The sequence below is a fragment of the Lepidochelys kempii genome, chromosome 12 (assembly GCF_965140265.1).
Source record: "Lepidochelys kempii isolate rLepKem1 chromosome 12, rLepKem1.hap2, whole genome shotgun sequence".
NCBI lineage: Eukaryota > Metazoa > Chordata > Testudines > Cheloniidae > Lepidochelys > Lepidochelys kempii.
In genome coordinates this window covers 692,861-712,878 of record NC_133267.1, presented here as the reverse complement: position 1 = coordinate 712,878, position 20,018 = coordinate 692,861, and positions in this window count along the sequence as shown.

The following is a 20,018-nucleotide window of genomic DNA, read 5'->3' as shown; positions in this document are numbered from 1 at the left end:
AGGTGGGGAGAGGAATGACTGGAGAGGGAGGAAGATTAACCCCATCATACTTCCAGAAGACACAAACCACATCCTCACTTATTCCCTATCCATCTGCAAGAGTGTGGATTTGCACCAGAGGGGGAAATCACAGTGGTCTTGTGCCCTGATGATCCTGGGGCCTACCAGTGAAGTGACTACAAATGCTGGTTTTACTGAGACACTCCCAGCTTTCACAGTGTCCTGCAGCCCCGCGAACGTCTCAGGACTCCAGAAACGTCCTGGCTTCTCACTTCATTCATCAAACAGTGTTTATTTTACAACTGCAAAATGTTTACTCAAAAGAGGGGCATTTACTCTGTGTTTAGCAGGAGCAAACAGTGCAGTGGGTGCAGGAAGTGTTCAGTGCCAGCAGTGGCTGGAGTGCAGAGAAAAGCCAATGAGCGGAGATGTTATCAGAGCTGTTCATGTGAGCAGCACATGGCCAAGGGGGTTTGATCTGGATCATAATAAATGTCTGAGTCTATCCAGCTTTTTCCTCAAGCAAACTTTTCTTGGTATCAGCAGCAAAGCAAAGCACCACTCTGGTCTGAGAAATGGAAAGAGATGGCAATGAATGATTTGTGTCTTGCTTCTGGTACCTGGATGCCTATATGAACCTTGGACTAAATTCTCTTCTTTGCTACACAACTGCCACTCTATTAACATCACGGTGGTGGCACAGGTGTAACTAAGGCAAGATTGGGTCCCTTTGACTTAGAACAGAGATGAGTGAACTTCTAGATCTCTTCAGCTGCTTTTCTTCCCTGGAAACCGAAGTAGAAGCTACAAATTCTCAGTTGAAGCCCTGTGACAGGCAGACTCTTACCTGGGTCACCAACATTGGTCCCACAACATTGATTTTATACATGTCCAACATATTTGCAGGAGTGGCTGGCTCCAGGGTGTTCTCTGGCATAACACCAGCTTTATTAGCAAATTCAGGCCAGATCCTCCTAGATGGGTCTCAGCTTTCTTTGCAACGGCCTGGATGCTTGCAGGGTATGTAGCTTCTGGAGAGAGTGATGATGGGATTTATTATGAGCATGGGTTGGTTTCATTCCTGATACTGTGTGAAATAAATATGGCTGAGGTTATGGTGGTTTGTGCTGAAGAGAGAGAGATGTCCTCCCTTACCAGATGAGCTCTCGGGAGATACTTGTAGAGCTGTGGCTGGTTCCTTCAAGCTATGAATAGATCACATACAAAAAACTGCATACCAAGAAAGTTAATTAGGTTACAAAGTCAAGCCCTCAGAAGGAAGATTTGCAGCTTTACAATTGTCTGCACAACCTTAATTCTGTTCCTTGGCCCATCCAGCTGTGCACTGAAGGAGGCATGCAGCCTGTGGAAAAAAGAATATGTGGTCATGTAATTAAGAACTGTATCTTGATGCAGTAGGTTGCACAAGCAATCTTAATTCTGGCAATTCCTAACTTTGAGGACCTTGATTTTTCAATCTAATTAACATTCTTTTAATGTAGATTTTCATCTGTCATTTCCTGGGTGGGGGTGTTGGGGAATGAAAAAGCTAAAAAGAAACTCTGTTAGTTGCACCTGTCACCACCCCACTTCATCCATCATGAATACAGCTTTGAATTGTGAATGCTACAGCACAGACTTCTACCACTTGTCTACAAAACTAAATACATTTGCTAGCAGCAGGAGAAGGTTGTTATACTGGAAGGGGATGAGTTGGTGTCATCACATTCAGGGAAGCCTGGGTTGCTTTCTCTCCCCCCACACGCCTGAAAGTGAGGGGCTCTTGCCACACGTGGTGTCCCCAGAGAGGGAGCTGCACTGGTGCTGTGTATCAGATCAGAGGGATGGTCAGACAGGGAGCCCAGCTGGCTCCCTTCTATCCCCTCCCCACTTCGCCCTGCTACAGCAGCTCAGGCATCTCCTGGTCATTTGGCTGTGAACCCCCACAGAGGGGAGATTTGGGGGGCTGACTCTGAAGAGGGAATTCCACCCCCGAATGCCCTGGCTGATAGCCACAAGACGTGAGTGGAAGCAGGGAACAGATTCCAGGAGTCCGACTGGGGCTGGGACATGCCACTAATGGGCAGTTCCATGGTGATTCCAGGAGCTGCAGTCAGCTGTGTCCCTTTGATCAGCAGAGGGGAGAAGCAGAGAACATGTGCTGGGCTGGTCGTAAGGGGAGAGATATAACAGGCTTGGTTTTGTCCCAAATGCTCCATTCTTTCACCAGGTGTCACTTTTGTGCCGGCAAAGGGTGCCATGGAATTTGCTAACTCACTGGTGCAGCTGGCGGTTTGCCCTGCCCATTGCCCACAGCCTGGCTCAGCCATGGTACAAAGTCAGCTTTCAGTGATAACAGACAAGCCTGGACCTAGCACCATCTCTGGGCTGCTTAACTCTCAGGCTTGGTACAATCAGGAGGAGTTTACCTTTGCTGCCTAAGCGCAAAGCCAGATTCAGGTGGGATCACTTACTCTGGAGGGCTTTGTGTTTGCTACTGCAGAAGTAACAGCTGCTGACAGCAGGGATCAGCACTGGGAGTGGCTGAACTGGGCTGGGCTCTGACTCAGATGTAAGTGGAAGAAAGAAAAACTGTGCTGGCCCAGGTCAGATATTTTTGGAGGAGGGGGACAGTTGCAGGTTTGGATGCAAGATAAGAAAGAAAAGGAATACTTGTGGCAAGATAAGAAAGGTTCCCCTGTGAAGAGAACAGAAGAGAGAAGGGTTGGAGCGAATCTGTGCAGTGGCCACACGGGGGTGTCACAGCACAGCACCTGGGCGTGCTCAGATGCACAGCCAGTAGTTTGAACTGCTGCGCCGTGTAGACATAGAACCACAAAGGGCCAGTTTCTCTGCTGGTGGAAATTGGTTGGCGTAAAAGCTCAACAGAGCTGGGCAAAAGGACTGTGAAGGAGAGTTAGAATGTAGGGCATTTGCAAGGCATTTGGAGAGAATATACCTAGCAGCAGTATCACAAGGTTCGGATGCTTTTAAGGCAAATATTTGGAAGCTAAAAGATATTGCATTATGGAACCACCAAAATATGGTCAAAACTTAGGGGAAAACATTTACAAAAAATTCAGTTTCCCCCCCATTTTTTTCAGGGTTTGAAGTAATCTTCCATTTTAAAAAATTTCATTACTTTTTCAAAAATGTTAAATTTCCTTTTTTTTCCTATCTATTTCTCTGTTTTCTCTCCCCTTCCCAGCCCCTTCTTTCCTCTTTCTCAGAAGATGCAATAAAAATGACTAATATCCAGGGTTTTTTCGTTTGTTTGTTTTCTCCCACTCTGTAACTTTTCAAAACTTCTCTAACTTTGGAAAAGTTTGCAACAGGAAAAAGCGAACTGTAGGATTCTGGATCTTTTCAAAATGCCCTCATCTTTTAAAGGATTCCAGAGTGATAAAGTCTCAGCGTTTCCTTCTTCCACTGTAACTTTTCCAAAGTTGAAAAAAGCGGAAAAGGGAAAAAAGAGAGAAAAGAAAATTGGACACCGCCCTCCCCCCCCCCCCATCCAATCTATTCATTTAGTAGGGGGGAAATTAGAGCAAGGGGAAAACTTAAATATGAAATTTCCAACATGTGGGGGTTTTCAAAAACTGAAAGGAAAAATTTCATTTTCTTTCAAAATTTCCTATCAAAAATGACATTTTATTGTGAAAAGTTTGGTTTCCTAGGAATCCCCCACCCCTTTTTTGTTGTTGTTGGGAATATACAAATTCTGACTCCTCAGAGCGTGCCTCAGCAAGACTAAAGCCCACTGCCTTGGAACACTGATTCTGCTGTTACACACGTGTGATCCTCTTCATTTGAATGGGGTCACATGAGGGTAAGTGAGAGCCCACGTTGACCCTGGGTCTGGAAGTTAGTGATGCCTGGGAGCTCCAATCTGAACGTCACCCAAATTTGCACAGGCTCCTTAGAGCACCTCCCTGCGGGTTGTGCAGCGGTTGGTACCTGATCCCAGTTTGCCAGGGTGCTGCAGAATACCACAATAAACAGATATGTCCTTGGGGAGTGATGTGGAATGAGTCAGTATTTTGGACTTTAATGGGGGTGAGTTAATAAAACAACAGGGATTAAGGCTACAGAATCCTGGCCATGGGAGCCAGAGTTGCTTAAGAGCAGAGGGTGGGGGAGCAGCATCTGAGTGGCAGGGTCTGGAGGTGCTGGGATTGGCAGAGGACAGAATGTCTCTGGGGTGTGAGGAGTCATGAGAGCAGATTGGCAGTAGCATGTACCCACTCTGCACAAGGCTGTGAGGAGTCATGAGAGCAGATTGGCAGTAGCATGTACCCACTCTGCACAAGGCGCAGGGCAGTGGAAAATCAGGCCCAACGTAGAGTTGGGTAAAAGTGGAGTCAGCCCAAATCTGACCTTCTGTTGCAACAGGCGAGGTTCCCAGATTTAACAGAACCAGGGTTTCTGGGGTGGAAGGGAATATACAACTGCAGGCATTGTGGAAGACAGGGCTAGGCTGCCCTACATGCCCTTCGCTGCCCCATAGCCCCATGTGCAGGGTGCATGCTGGGGTGTGTGGAGGAGCCAGAGGTGAGCTGGGGGAGAAGGAGCAAGCAGCAGCACTGTCATCCATCAGGCAGTGCAGGAGGCCTGCTGGCTGCCTATGTTGCTGCATGGGCTGGTTCATCCCTGGACTAGGAGGGTACAAATGTGGCATAAAACCATCTTCCCCCACCCCTGCCCCCTTCAGTAGATCTGTGAGGTTTATATTAGTCCACAGCAAAAAACAGCACCCTGCACCTCCGGCCTTGTCTAGGTATGAGAGGTCAGTCAACTGAATTGTCCTCTAGTGAGTAGGAAATGCCTTTGCACCCACACACAAATCTAGTGCAATCGGTGTTTCACTGGCCATCAGTCATGTCAGTGTCTCCAATAGTTTGCAGGGGTCACCTTCAGCTGATACTAGCTCAATCAGCAGAGTTCACGTGAACACATCTCCCTATCAAGATAATGCTATTGATGCAAATAGCGCCCCCACTGCACACCGTGTACCAGTCATGGCAGAAGTAGCCTGTCTGGTCACCTTTGTGCACCCTACTGCGGAGGGGTTATCTTGCCTGGAAGCCCCTTACCCATACGAACAGCCAAGGCAGAGCTCACTTGCAAGTCATTTTCCAAGTGAAAAGAAAAGGAGTACTTGTGGCACCTTAGAGACTAACCAATTTATTTGAGCATAAGCTTTCGTGAGCTCACGAAAGCTCATGCTCAAATAAATTGGTCATGCTCAAATAAATTGGTTAGTCTCTAAGGTGCCACAAGTACTCCTTTTCTTTTTGCGAATACAGACTAACACGGCTGTTACTCTGAAATTTTCCAAGTGAGCTCCTTCTCAACTCCACCTAGACCTAGAGAGTGACACCTGCTGTGGACAGAGCACCGGACTGCGACTCAGGAGATGTGGGTTCTATCCCCAGCTCTGCCACTGGCCTGCTGTGTGAACTTGTGCCCCTCTCTGTGCCTCAGTTTCCTCCACTGTAACAGGGAGACAGATCTTGACCCGCCTTTATAAAGCCCTTTGAGATCCACTAATGAGAAAAGCTAGCTGTCACAGAGTCACCAGGCAATGCTCTGGAACTACTCCCTATGAAGTCCGTCAGAACTCTGGGGGAGCCTCCTCTCTTTGAGCATACTGTCGTCAAGGCAAGAAGCTTACACAGCTTCAACCTTCCTGGGTTTGACCTCAGAGCATTCAGCCTCCCCTTCCACACCGTGTGCTTTCCTCAGCGAGTCCACCCGGGCAGGGCTCCAGAGGAAGCCAAAGGGCACGGCACACCAACTCCACAGTCAGCAGTGACTCAGCCAGCTGGTAAAACAGAAGGTTTATTAGTTGAGAGGTACACAGCACAGAACAGAACTTGTTAGCACAGAAATCAGTGACTCTTAGCCAAGTCCATCTTGGGGAGTCCTGGGCCTGACGCCCTGGACTCTCCTTCTTCCAGTGCCCCACAGCAGAGTGCCCCGACCTCTGTCCTTCCCCGCTTTGCTCCTCCGCCTGCTCTTTGTCCTGCTTCCTGGGCAAAAAGTGTCACCTGATCACATCCCCCTCCTGGGTCTCAAGTTACAAAAGGCACTGGCCATAGCCTATGTGCAAATAACAGGGCAGAGGGCCTCAGCAAAAATCTCACACCCAATCCCCACCACCGAAGCGTTGGTGCAGCACACAGGGAAACAGGTCCACACAGTATTAGTACAGGACAGTAAGACTCACGTGCAACATGACAAGATGAATAAACCTCATTCGTCACACTAACGACTGTCATGCATGTCTCTGGGGTGAGGAGAACACGTAGTCCTGGCAGGGCACCTGCTGCAGGAAAGCCAAAGCCATCCCCACAGTGTCTGAGCAGCTCCCTACTGTGGACATTGCATAGCAGAGCTGGTGGAGGGGAAGGACCTCAGAAATGTGTCTACAGTAACCAAAATCCACTGTGGCAGGCTGGGTGTGACCCGCACGACACAGATCCATTCCACATAGAACCGGTCCAGCTTCTCAGCCAAGATCCCAACACATGAGCTCTGGGAGGACAGATCTGCTGTCAAAGGGAGGATGACCTTACCCCCGTCCTAGCTCAGGACTTGGTCCCATCCAGCCAGGCGTTGTTTCTGGACACAGGTATGGAGGCCCCAGTGGTGCAAGTAGGGTGATCCGGTCCAGTCCGCCGTTCCAGTAAGCTATTTATAGCTGGTACGGTGTACTGGAAAGGCACAGGAAGAGCAGAACGTGGGGCTGCCCTCCTTCGGCATGGCTGTACCGCCCACAGGCCTTCCATGCAGCTGTGTACCTTCGTCTCCTGTTCAGAGTCTGTACAGCAGCCCCAGCAGAGGACAGGCCTGGGGGTGGTACAGCCGTGCCGGAGGAGCTGCCAGCATGGGACCGCCTGGTGGCCTTACATTCTGCTCCTTTTGCTGCTTCGGTTCCCAGGAGAGCCCTAAACTACAGGGCTCTCCTGGGAACCACAGTGGCAAATGGAGCAGAACATGCAACTCCTCCGGCACGGCTGTACCGCCTCCAGCCCTTCCACGCAGCTGCATGCCTGCGTCTCCTGGCCGGGGTCTATACAGCAGCCACGCTGGAGGACAGGGCTGGGGGTGGGGCTGGGCTGGAGGAGGTACAGCTGCGCCAGAGGATCTGTCGGCATGGGGAGGGGAGGGAGAGAGTGCGGGGCCTGGGCTGGGGTCGGGGTGGGGTCACGTGAGGAGTCATGGGGGGCGGGGGTCACGTGTCACCTCCTTTTAGCTGGTGCAGCATACCGGTAAGAAATAAATTCTACTTGCACCACTGGGAGACCCCAGGGGTTGGGTTCATTTTTTCAGAGGCTGAGTGCTAGGGTGGCCTTTCCTGCTCAGGTATGTTCCTTTGGGGCAGGGTGAGGGTCTTTAATATTTACACAGCAAGCGTAGAAGAAAGTTGGGATCACTGGAACTTTTGTTTTCTCTACAATCCATGGTCCTGCCTGTCCGATCCTCTGCCAAGAACCCTCCTCCCACTGCTGGGTTTGTTTGGTTTGTTTCTGTAGATTTCTAGGGTGTGCCTGCCGGTGGGATTAATCCCAACTCCCTAAGTGTATGGGAAGGCTCTGAGTCCAGTGACCTTTGGGTGAAGCCCAGTAGTTCTCCAGTTGCATCTAGACTATGAACCGCCGACAGTACTTGGAGTGACAGCCTGTCAGAGAAAGCTGAAATAGGAACGCTCTAAAAAGTCCTCATTCCTGAGCCAATTACTCCTCTCCCAGCCACCCCCTCACCTCAGAGAAGAGAAAACCCTGACAGCTTCCTTCTACACTCCCTGCACATCAGCCACCCTCCGAGACCAGGATGCTGGGGGACCAGCTGGGGAAGCGATTTCCAAAGCTGGGGATCCCCCACTGAAGATTCTCTGATCCCAGGGCCAGCCTTTTTAAGAGAGAGGCTCTCCAGCTCCGGTGTCTCTGATGGCCCCAGCTGCAGAAATAGGGCACGCAGAGAGGGTTTCTCCAGCTGGCAGGGCACAGATCACTTAGGACTTCAGGGGTTAAATAAATTAATAGTTAAATCACTTTAAACGTCCCTGAATGTTGGTGACTGGGAGTTTTCAGCTGCAGGAGAAAGTAGCTCTTCAGCATAAGACAATAGTTTGCATTTATGTAGCCCTTTTATCTAATGATTGCAAAGTGCTTTAGCCATGATAGGTGTCAGAGGGTTTCCCTTGATCCTCTCCCCTGGTTCTTGTCACACAGACAGAAAGCAGAAGACCAGAAGTCTGAAGTGCAGGCAATGCAATGTTTATTGGGGTTAGTTCCAAGCAAACATATTCATAGCTCTAAACACCGGCAGAGTCTATTTCCTAGTGTTCCATTCCCAGCTCTGATGCTGCAGAGCGATTACCCCGTGTCCCCCTTCCCAGCTCTGACGCCACAGAGCCTTGCCTGTGTCTCTGTTCCCCCTTCCCTAGTCCCTATTCCCCCTTCCCTATGCCCACCTCCTCCTTCTTAGCAGGCGCAAATATACCTGCAGAGCACACTCCTACTCACACCCCTTACAACTTATGGTCATGTTCCATTTTGGAGGGTTGTGAGTTGGGGTCTTTGTCCCACCTTTTTTGTACCGCATGGGAGGCGTAAGGAGTGAGGTTGTGCTCTGGCCAAGGCCAGGCCTTTCTTTGGCTTTTAGTGTTTCTTATGCCTCCCCCCATTCCCCCTTGCCCCTCCTAACTAGTTGCTTGACCTTGCCTTGAGATAAGAAGTTAAGGAAGTCTTCAAGTGTTCACTCATATATTATATTCCCACCATGCCCAGTAACACTTTAGCTCTATCCCTTATGTTTTTTAATTGTACTAAAAGCCCCATTTGGTTGTGGACAATGCAACACACAGTGTCTTTTGTTCTTTGTTTACACATATTAGTAAAAATGTATATATATCCAAAACCAAACAGGCAAGCAGAGCTCAAAGTACTATCTCAGGCAAAACTACAGGTCTGGAGCCTACATTTACACTAATACTCCTAACAATAGGTAATTAGTCCTCAGAATTCCCCTTGGAGATACCGAAGGTCAAGTTTGTATAAGTAGGGGCATAGCGAGCAGATCGAGGGACGTGATCATTCCCCTCTATTCGACATTGGTGAGGCCTCATCTGGAGTACTGTGTCCCGTTTTGGGCCCCACACTTCAAGAAGGATGTGGATAAATTGGAGAGAGTCCAGCGAAGGGCAACAAAAATGATTAGGGGTCTGGAACACATGACTTATGAGGAGAGGCTGAGGGAGCTGGGATTGTTTAGTCTGCAGAAGAGAAGAATGAGGGGGGATTTGATAGCTGCTTTCAACTACCTGAAAGGGGGTTCCAAAGAGGATGGCTCTAGACTGTTCTCAATGGTAGCAGATGACAGAACGAGGAGTAATGGTCTCAAGTTGCAGTGGGGGAGGTTTAGATTGGATATTAGGAAAAACTTTTTCACTAAGAGGGTGGTGAAACACTGGAATGCGTTATCTAGGGAGGTGGTAGAATCTCCTTCCTTAGAGGTTTTTAAGGTCAGGCTTGACAAAGCCCTGGCTGGGATGATTTAACTGGGAATTGGTCCTGCTTCGAGCAGGGGGTTGGACTAGATGACCTTCAGGGGTCCCTTCCAACCCTGATATTCTATGATTCTATGAAGTCTAAATGTGAAAGTATTCCTAGTTTTACTGGTATAGTTATAGCACTATAGCCCCCGGGTGGGTGCACTCATTCTGGAATAAGCCTGGCTTTTTCTGGGTTAGCCCAAACCCCTTCTCCAGCAACACAGGTTAAACTGAAAAAGCCACTCTCCTACAAGATTTAGAGTGTCCACACTGTAACTATAACTGTATCGGTTTAAACTCAGGTTATTCTAGTATAACTCTCCTACATAGACAATCCTTAAATGTTATTGCCATCTTACAGAGGGCAAAGAAAGGCAGGAGAGAATGAGTAACCTTGCCCCAGGCCCCACAGAACCCAGGAGTCCTGACTCCCAGTGAGGTGCTCTAAGCGCTTGAGGGCAGTGGCTTTATGGAACCCAAATGCAAATATCAAAGGTTTGGCTTTCAAGAAGTGCCAAACACATCAGCTGCCAGTCCAAAGCTCCTGTGAACTCTCTGATGTCTCCCCTCCCTACCAGTCCCACCTGGGAAAGGCCTTTGGAATGCCCTAACCCACAACCCCTAGCGAGCTCTCCGCATCCAGTCACCTCCCCACTCCTCCCCCTCTTCAAACAGCTCAGCCCCTGTTCCCCAATACTCTGCCAGCTGTGGAGATAAGAATGCAGGGGTACCAAGCTCTGGGAGCAGGGTGGGAGGGCTCAGCTGAACCTGAACTAAGGTTCCAGTTTGGGCATGGGTGAAGTTTTTTCTCAGGGTTTTCTCAGACGACTGGGTCATCTCTAAGGTTTGATTGGACTGCTCTATAGCATCAGCTGGGACTGGGAGCATGGTTTGTGTCTGACTAGAACAACAAGAGGGAGGGGATTTATTGCTGGTCACCCCCCTTGTGGAAGGCTGAATCTAGGTCTGGGCCAGTCTTTCAGGGTTTGGCTCACGATGAATTTGCGAATGGAGCACTGCAGGCTGGGTTTGAATGAAACCCTGTGGACTCAGCTGGAGGTTTCAGTTCACTGAACTCTACGGGAAGCCCTGTAAGACCCCAGGGGTCTAGATCCCAGGCCAGCAGCGCTGCCAGCATCTCCAGGTTGCCACATCTTGTGCTCCATGGCCTACTGTGAACAGACCATAGGAAGTCCTGCCTCAGAGGTCTGGCAGGCAGCAGCCTAACCTATATAAAGAGTCCAGACAACACTGTGGGTCTTCTGTAGCTGCCAAGACCATTTCTGCTCCTTGCTTCTGAACTCCTCCTAGCTTTGACCTTAGCTTGACTTGAACTTTACCTCCTGACCCGGACCCTGGAATCTGATTCGGACTCTGATCTTTGATATCAAACAGAGCCTGGAACCTGACTATAAATTCCTCTACCACTCCCAGCCACGGGTTTGCCCCTCCTCTGATCCATGGTCATGACTGTCCTTGTTGGAATCCTGACATGCTTCATGGCTGGGAGACCCCGGACTTTGCACTGGTTCAGTGTGGGAATCACCAAATGAAATTCCACAGACCTGGGTTCTGCAGGAAGTCAGGCTAGAGGATCATAATGATCCCTTTTGGCCTTACCTTCAGAATCTATGCCTCATGGGAGTGCAGGAGGCAGTCATGGGAGGGGCATGGATGGAGTCTGTCCAGAGTTGGCAGGATGAAGCCATTTAAACAGCCTTAGCCCACATCTATAAATTTATGAAGAACTTGGTCAGAGCCGACACATCAATCCCAAAGCAAAGCCTGAGAGTGTCAGGTTCAAAGTGAATCTCTTGCCCAGCATGCAGGATTCCAGTATCAGTCTCACAAATGCCATATGAAGAGAGAAAAGGTAACGCTGTCAATTAATCACAATTAACTCTAGCTCTTAACTCAAAACAAATTAACCTGATTAAAAAAATTAATCAGGATTAATTGCCGTTTTAATCGCACTGTTCAACAATAATAGAATATCACTTGACAGTTATCATCAATATTTTTGGATGTTTTTCTACATTTTCAAATATGGTGGAATGGTAGTGGAAGCATGAAGGGGCCTACAAATGCTTAGCATATCTGGCACAAAAATACCTTGCAACACTGGCTACAACAGTGCCATGTGAACGAACGCCTGTTCTCACTTTCAGGTGACCCTGTAAATAAAAAGTGGACAGCATTAGCTCGTAAATGTAAACAAACTTGTGTGTCTTAGTGAACAAGAAGTAGGACTGAGTGGATTTGTAGGCTCTATGCTATGGCCATGAGGCAGGCGGGTGGCCTGGGCGAGGTGAGGACCTCCTGTCCCAGCCTGAGGCAGCAGTGCTTTCTCATCCCCTTTTCCCGCCCAGAGCAGCAGGCAGCTGCTGCGGGAACACACGGGGGAGGCTCTGGGGACGCTGGGCAGCTTGGCGTGGCTGGCAGGGGAAAGAGATGAGGCTCCCTACTCGGACTGCTGTTGGCCCCCGTGGCTTTGCCCTCGGTCAGCTGAGGCGGGCCAGGCTGCGGATGTGACTCAGGCTTGAGCAGCATGGCCGTGCTTCCCTGGCGAGGCATGAAGGAAGCCAAGACCTTTGCACAGTCAATGGGGAAGTTGGTGGGGAAGCAAACTTACAGCTGCAGTGGCTCATCTGTTTCTCCCTTCCCACTTGGGCAGAGCCAGGATGGGAGCCATACGGGTCCTGCTGAAGGTTTTTTTGGTGGGTTTGAGGATTTAGCTCAAGTCCCTGGCGTGGCTGCTCGCACAGGGGTTTTTGTGGCGCAGCCCCCCACACTCCTCCTGCCACCAGGTCGACCCACTGAAGCGGAGAGGAACGGCTTTGAGGCATCAAAATGAGGACTTCAAGGAGGATGCCCTCAGCACCGTCCCTGGGTAACTGAAACCACTATCCTTTTACTTAACAGCAAAATGCACTGACCTATTGCGCCACAGAGACATCCAAGCTCTGCTCCTCTCCCAGGGTTGCTGCCTAGCAGCCTGTGCCACTTCCAGCACAAGAGGTGGCAAGGCGCTAACCTGGAGCCAGGGAGAATGGGTGCTAGACAGAAACAATTGGTAGAGTGGCACAGCAAAAGCGTGCTGGGTCCATAACCCAGAGGTCAGTGGATCGAAACCATCCTCTGCTAGCTTTGGGCCTTCTTCTTTTTACTCTGGGCCTTAAAGTGAGGCAGCGGCAAGCAGAATGCCAAGAGCCTAGGCCCTGAGGCAGCAGACAGCTGAGGACCTGGCCTGCCTGGGAGCTCCCTGGCTCCTCTGGCTGCCTGGGCTGAAGGCAAGAGGCAGGCCTGCGCAAAGTGAGGGCCTCCTGTCCCGGCCTGAGGCAGCAGTGCTTCCTCGCCCCTTTTCCCACCCACACTGGCAGGCAGCTGTGATGAGGGAGCACATGAGGGAGGCTCTCAAGATGCTAGGCAGCTCTGTGTGGCTGTCAGGGGAAAGAGCCGAGACTCCCAACTCGAACTGCCGTTGGCCTGCGTAGCTCTGTGCTCCGGCAGCCAGGGTGGGCCAGGCTGCAGGCTTGGGCAGCATGGCTGCGCTTCCCTGGCGAGGCATGAAGCAAGCCAAGACCTTTACACAACCAATGGGGAAGATGGTGGGGAGGCAGGCTGGGTGCCAAACCAAAGCAGCCAGCAGAGTGGTGCAGTGTTAGAGTGTTGGGCCCATAACCCAGAGGTGGATTGATGGAAACCATTCTTCAGTAGCCCCGGGCTTGCTTCTTTTGACTCTGGGCCTTCAAGCGAGGTGGTGGTCAGCAGAGAGCCAAGAGCCTAGGCCAGGGGTGGCCAAACTTACTGACCCTCCTAGCCGCATACGACAATCTTCAGAAGTTCAAGAGCCAGGGCACAGCTACCAGGGCTCATGGCTTCAGCCTTACGGGGAGAGGGGATCTTGGGGATTTAGCTCTGTAGGAAGTGCTTGCCAGGGCTTGGAGCTGAAGCCCAGCTCCTGCTGAAGGCCTGAGCCTGGGCAGGCATGCCCCATAGGACTGAAGTTCTGAGACCCCTGTCTCTGCTTGGCAGAAGCCATTGGCGACATATGGGGGGAGGGGAGGAGGGCATGGGATCACCTGTCTCCCTGAGATTTTTGCTGGCCCCGCTTGGTCACATGGTGCTGCCAGACCCCATCCCTGCATGGCAGCTGCTGGAGCCAGCAATCTGGGAGTTGCTGCTGTTGTAGTGGTAGAATTTTATGTTTGTATTTTATATAATTTAGAATAAAGAATAATAATGTAGCCAGTATTAAATGTATTGGTGTATGATTTGATCATATCCTGCCAGCCACCCTTTTTGAATAGCAGAAAGGAATGGCCTAATGGGCCATTGGTAAAAATGCATCAGCCAGAATCTGTATCTGAGCTGATTTCAAGGCAGTAACAGACCCTTTAGGGTCACCACTTTGTTGTAGGTTTAGCATTTTAAAATAAGTAAAAAAAATGCAATGATTGTTTTCTCTTGCATTGCAATTTGATGTTCCCGTTCAAATGCTCTCTGTAAATCAATTCTGTGTTCTGTGTGAATGAGGAATGTGTGTGTTAAGAAATAAGTATGAAGGCCATCACCGAACCAAATGTTCTAGGGAGGAACCAAGGACAGATGCGAGGGCACCAGAAAATTACAACACGCCCCTATTGAAATGTCAGAAGAGGGCAGATTAACAACTCTAAAAATGAGACAGGCACCTATGAATGGGGACAATATAGCTGAGATCAAAACCAGCATGGAGTAACTCCCTAAAAAATTTAATAAAAAAACAAAATAAAAAATTAGAAGGACAATTTAAGAAAACAAAACACTCATCAAATGACAATTGATTACAGCATGACGTTGCAAAACTCATTGGTCCCAATAAAGGAAAAATAACTATATAAACAGGGTGCCTTGCCATGAAACTTTGAGTTTGTCCTGCCAAGTCTTCCCCGGAACATCATGTCGTGACCGACAGAACCCGGCTCCTCCCTACCCATGATCAACCTAGCTGGCCACTAGATTGATCTGGACTCTGGATTGGTAACTATAACATTGACTGGCAGGACAGTGTGTATGTGTGTATAATTAAATGCATATGCTCTTCTTGACCTGCTGCTCACAAACCGAGAAGAATTAGTAGGGGAAGCTAAAGTGGATGGGAACATGGGAGGCAGTGACCATGAGATGGTCGAGTTCAGGATCCTGACACAGGGAAGAAAGGAGAGCAGCAGAATAAGGACCCTGGACTTCAGAAAAGCAGACTTTGACTCCCTCAGGGAACTGATGGGCAGGATCCCCTGGGAGAATAACATGAGAGGGAAAGGAGTCCAGGAGAGCTGGCTGTATTTTAAAGAATCCTTATTGAGGTTACAGGGACAAACCATCCCAAGGTGTAGAAAGAATAGTAAATATGGCAGGCAACCAGCTTGGCTTAACAGTGAAATCCTTGCTGATCTTAAAGACAAAAAAGAAGCTTACAAGAAGTGGAATATTGGACAAAACACTAGGGATGAGTATAAAAATATTGCTTGGGCTTAAAGGAGTGAAATCAGGAAGGCCAAATCACACCTGGAGTTGCAGCTAGCAAGAGATGTTAAGAGTAACAAGAAGGGTTTCTTCAGGTATGTTAGCAACAAGAAGGTGGTCAGGGAAAGTGTGGGCTCCTTACTGAATGAGGGAGGCAACCTTGTGACAGAGGATGTGGAAAAAGCTTATGTACTCAATGCTTTTTTTGCCTCTGTCTTCACGAACAAGGTCAGCTCCCAGACTACTGCACTGGGCAGCACAGCATGGGGAGGAGGTGACCAGCCCCCTGTGGAGAAAGAAGTGGTTCGGGACTATTTAGAAAAGCTGGACGAGCACAAGTCCATGGGGCCGGATGCGCTGCATCCGAGAGTGCTAAAGGAGTTGGCGGATGTGATTGCACAGCCATTGGCCATTATCTTTGAAAACTCATGGCGATCGGGGGAAGTCCCGGAAGATTGGAAAAAGGCTAATGTAGTGCCCATCTTTAAAAAAGGAAAGAAGGATGATCCTGGGAACTACAGGCCGGTCAGCCTCACCTCAGTCCCTGAAAAAATCATGGAGCAGGTCCTCAAGGAATCAATTGTGAAGCACTTAGAGGAGAGGAAAGTAATCAGGAACAGTTAGCATGCATTCACCAAGGGAAAGTCATGCCTGACTAATCTAATTGCCTTCTATGATGAGATAACTGGTTCTGTGGATGAGGGGAAAGCAGTGGACGTGTTATTCCTCGACTTTAGCAAACCTTTTGACACAGTCTCCCACAGTATTCTTGTCAGAAAGTTAAAGAAGTATGGGCTGGATGGATGCACTATAAGGTGGGTAGAAAGTTGGCTAGATGGTCGGGCTCAACGGGTAGTGATCAATGGCACCATGTCTAGTTGGCAGCCAGTATCTAGCGGAGTGCCCCAGGGGTCGGTCCTGGGGCCGGTTTTGTTCAATAACTTCATTAACGATTTGGAGGATGGTGTGGATTGCACCCTCAGCAAGTTTGCAGATGACATTAAACTGGGAGGAGTGGTAGATACGCTGGAGGGTAGGGATAGGATACAGAGGGACCTAGACAAATTGGAGGATTGGGCCAAAAGAAATCTGATGAGGTTCAAAAAGGACAAGTGCAGAGTCCTGCACTTAGGACGGAAGAATCCAATGCTCCGCTACAGACTAGCGACTGAATGGCTAGGCAGCAGTTCTACAGAGAAGGACCTAGGGGCGACAGCAGACGAGAAGCTGGATATGAGTCAACTGTGTGCCCTTGTTGCCAAGAAGGCCAATGGCATTTTGGGGTGTATAAGTAGGGGGCATTGCCAGCAGATCGAGGGATGTGATCGTTCCCCTCTATTTGACATTGGTGAGGCCTCATCTGGAGTACTGTGTCCAGTTTTGGGCCTCACACTACAAGAAGGATGTGGCGAAATTGGAGAGAGTCCAGCGAAGGGCAACAAAAATGATGAGGGGTCTAGAACACATGAGTTATGAGGAGAGGCTGAGGGAACTGGGATTGTTTAGTCTACGGAAGAGAAGAATGAGGGGGGATTTGATAGCTGCTTTTAACTACCTGAAAGGTGGATCCAAAGAGGGTGGATCTAGACTATTCTCAGTGATAGCAGATGACAGGACAAGGAGTAATGGTCTCAAGTTGCAGTGGGGGAGATTTAGGTTGGATATTAGGAAAACCTTTTTCACTAGGAGGGTGGTGAAACACTGGAATGCGTTACCTAGGGAGGTGGTGGAATCTCCTTCCTTAGAAGTTTTTAAGATCAGGCTTGACAAAGCCCTGGCTGGGATGATTTAGTTGGGATTGGTCCTGCTCTGGGCAGGGGGTTGGACTAGATGGCCTCCAGAGGTCCCTTCCAACTCTGTTATTCTATGATTCTAGGAGCCACAGCAGGGGAGAAGGCACACACAGCACCCCCCAGCACCCACCACGCGGGTGTTGAGGGAGATTCCTGGACCTGAGAGGGGTCCTAGGAGCACATGCAGTGACAGTGGTAGGAGTGAGTGTGCTGCTGGGGTGGCGGGAAAGGAGGGCTCCTCCCCCAGAGCTCACTGCTGCCAGCAGGGAAAGGGCTGGGGGGAGTCCTCCTCTCTGGCCCCTGTCCCAGAGCAGCCTGCCTGCACCCCAAACTCATCCCCAGCCCTGCCCCACCCCAGAGCCCACACCCCGAGCCAGAGCTTTCACCCCCACACCACACCCTCTACCCTCGCCCTGAGCCCCTCCCACACCCCAAATCCCTCATCCGCAGTCCCTGCCAGAGCCCTCATTCCCCCACACTCTAATCCTCTGCCCCAGCCCTGAGCCTCTCTAACCCCCCAAGACCCCCAGACAGAGCCCTCACCCCCTACACCCCTACTCTTGCCCTGAGCCCCTCCCATACCCCAAAACCCTTATCTGCAGCCACAGCCCTCACCCCTGCACCCCCTCCCTCTGCACCTTCTCCCATCCCCAAGCTCCCTCCCAGAACCTGCACTGCCTCCCTCGCACCTTCTCCCATCCCCAAACTCCCTCCCAGAACCTGCACTGCCTCCCTCCGCACCTTCTCCCATCCCCAAACTCCCTCCCAGAGCCTGTACCCTGCTCCCCAATCCCCTGCCCCAGCCTAGGGCCTGCATCCCAGACCTCCTCCCCCATCCAAACTCCCTCCCAGAGCCTTGGGCAGGTGCTGGGCGGAGTTTGGAGGGGTGGAGTTTGGGCAGGGGTGGGTTCTGGGCACCACCAAAATCTCTACAAACCTGCCACCTCTGCTCAAGACTGAACTAAACAAGCAAACCAACATGAGCTGCTGATTGGATGAATTCTACATCTGAACGCATGACCCTACCACCCAAATATGAGCTGGTTACTCACAAATCGAAATGTTAGAGAACAATATCTAGTTTCCTCCCAGCCCACCACTCTGTAATAACTCCCTAATAACATGAGTCTGACAACATGAAAAACAAAGAGGAAGGCTCAAGGCAGAGGGATGCTTCAGAGCGTAATTTAACTTCACACATAAATAAAAAGATATTCTTTATGTAGTGAAGACTCAGGAAGAGCTCACTTGGGTTTCCCTAGCAAAATGTTGAACTTCTATTGAGGAAAGGAAAGAAGATTCCAAAGAGCTGAGAGAGCAGAGCAGCCATTCTTATCTCACCACCTGGGAAATCAGCAGTCTCTGGCTTAGGAGCTCTGATAATGCTCTGCTACACAGTTCTGGCTCCAGAATTAGGCTACGTCTACACTACAAATGGAGATGTAATTGTACTGCTGGGAGGCATACCTGTGCTAGCTTTAATCTTGCCAGCGTGGGTAACAACAGCAGTTCTAGTGTTGCTGTGTCTTCACTACAGGGTTTCCCCGTGCAAGTTAAATTAAGGTTGATGTGAGCATGTATACACAAGCTGCTACCACACCTCAATTTGCAGCATAGACAGACTTACCTCCTCATTTATTTTCATGGAAGCAGCAGGGTCGTGCTTCCAGAGACTGCCCTGGTTTTATGCTTAAACTAACGGTATGTCTACACTACAAAATTAGGTCGAATTTATAGAAGTCAATTTTTTAGAAATCGATTTTATACAGTCAATTGTGTGTGTCCCCACTTAAGACCATTAAGACGGCGGAGTGCGTCCACAGTATCGAGGCTAGTGTCAACTTCCGGAGCATTGCACTGTGAGTAGCTATCCCACAGATCCCACAGTCTCCGCCGCCCCTTGGAATTCTGGGTTGAGATCCCAATGCCTGATGGGACAAAAACATTGTCGCGGGTGGTTCTGAGTACATGTCATCCCACCCCTCCTTCCCTCCCTCCTTCCGTGAAAGCAACAGCAGACAATCGTTTCGCGCCTTTTTTCCTGGGTTACCCATGCAGACGCCATACCACGGCAAGCATGAAGCCCGCTCAGCTCACCGTCACCGTACATCTTCTGGCTGCTGGCAGACGTGGGACTGCATTGCTACACAGCTGCAGCTCATTGCCCTGGGGCAGCAGATGGTGCAGTACGACTGGTAGCCGTTGTCGTCGTTGTCATCTCCTGGGTGCTCTTGGCTGACCTTGTGAGGTTGGTCAGGGGCTCCTGGGCAGACATGGGTGCTCTTGGCAGACCTCGGTGTGGTCTGTCAGGCGCTCTTGGACATAAATGGGAGTGACTCCAGGTCATTCTCTTCTTAAGTTTCGTCTCATGGAGATTCAGTCTGCCTGGAAACGATGACAGCTACAGTCGTACTGCACCATCTGCTGGCAAGCACCCAGGAGGCGACGATGGCTAGCAGTCGTACTGCACCGTCTGCTGCCAGCCTACCCCTTGCTCCCCCCTCCCTCCCTCCATGAAAGCAACGGCTGACAATAGTTTCGCGCCTTTTTCTGTGCGGGCGCCATACTGCTGTCAGCATCATCATCCACCTGCCGCTTCTGCTGCCACTCTGCTCTCCTGCAGATGCCATACCACAGCAAGCATGGAGCCCGCTCAGATCACCGTGGCAGTTATGAGTGTTATAAACACCACGCGCGTTATCCAGCAGTATATGCAGAGTCAGAACCTGCAAAAGAAGGCGAGGGGGTGACGGCAGCGTGGTGACGAAAGTGATGAGGACAAGGACACAGACTTCTCTCAAAGTACAAGCCCTGGCAATTTGGACCTCATGGTGGTAATGGGGCAGGTTCATGCCATGGAACGCCGATTCTAGATCCGGGAAACAAGCACAGACTGGTGGGACCGCATAGGGTTGCGGGTCTGGGACGATTCCCAGTGGCTGCAAAACTTTCGCATGCGTAAGGGCACTTTCATGGAACTTTGTGACTTGCTTTCCCCTGCCCTGAAGCAGAAGAATACCAAGATGAGAGCAGCCCGCATAGTTCACAAACGAGTGGCGATAGCCCTGTGGAAGCTTGCAACGCCATGTCTAGTTGGCAGCCGGTGTCAAGTGGAGTGCCCCAGGGGTCGGTCCTGGGGCCGGTTTTGTTCAATATCT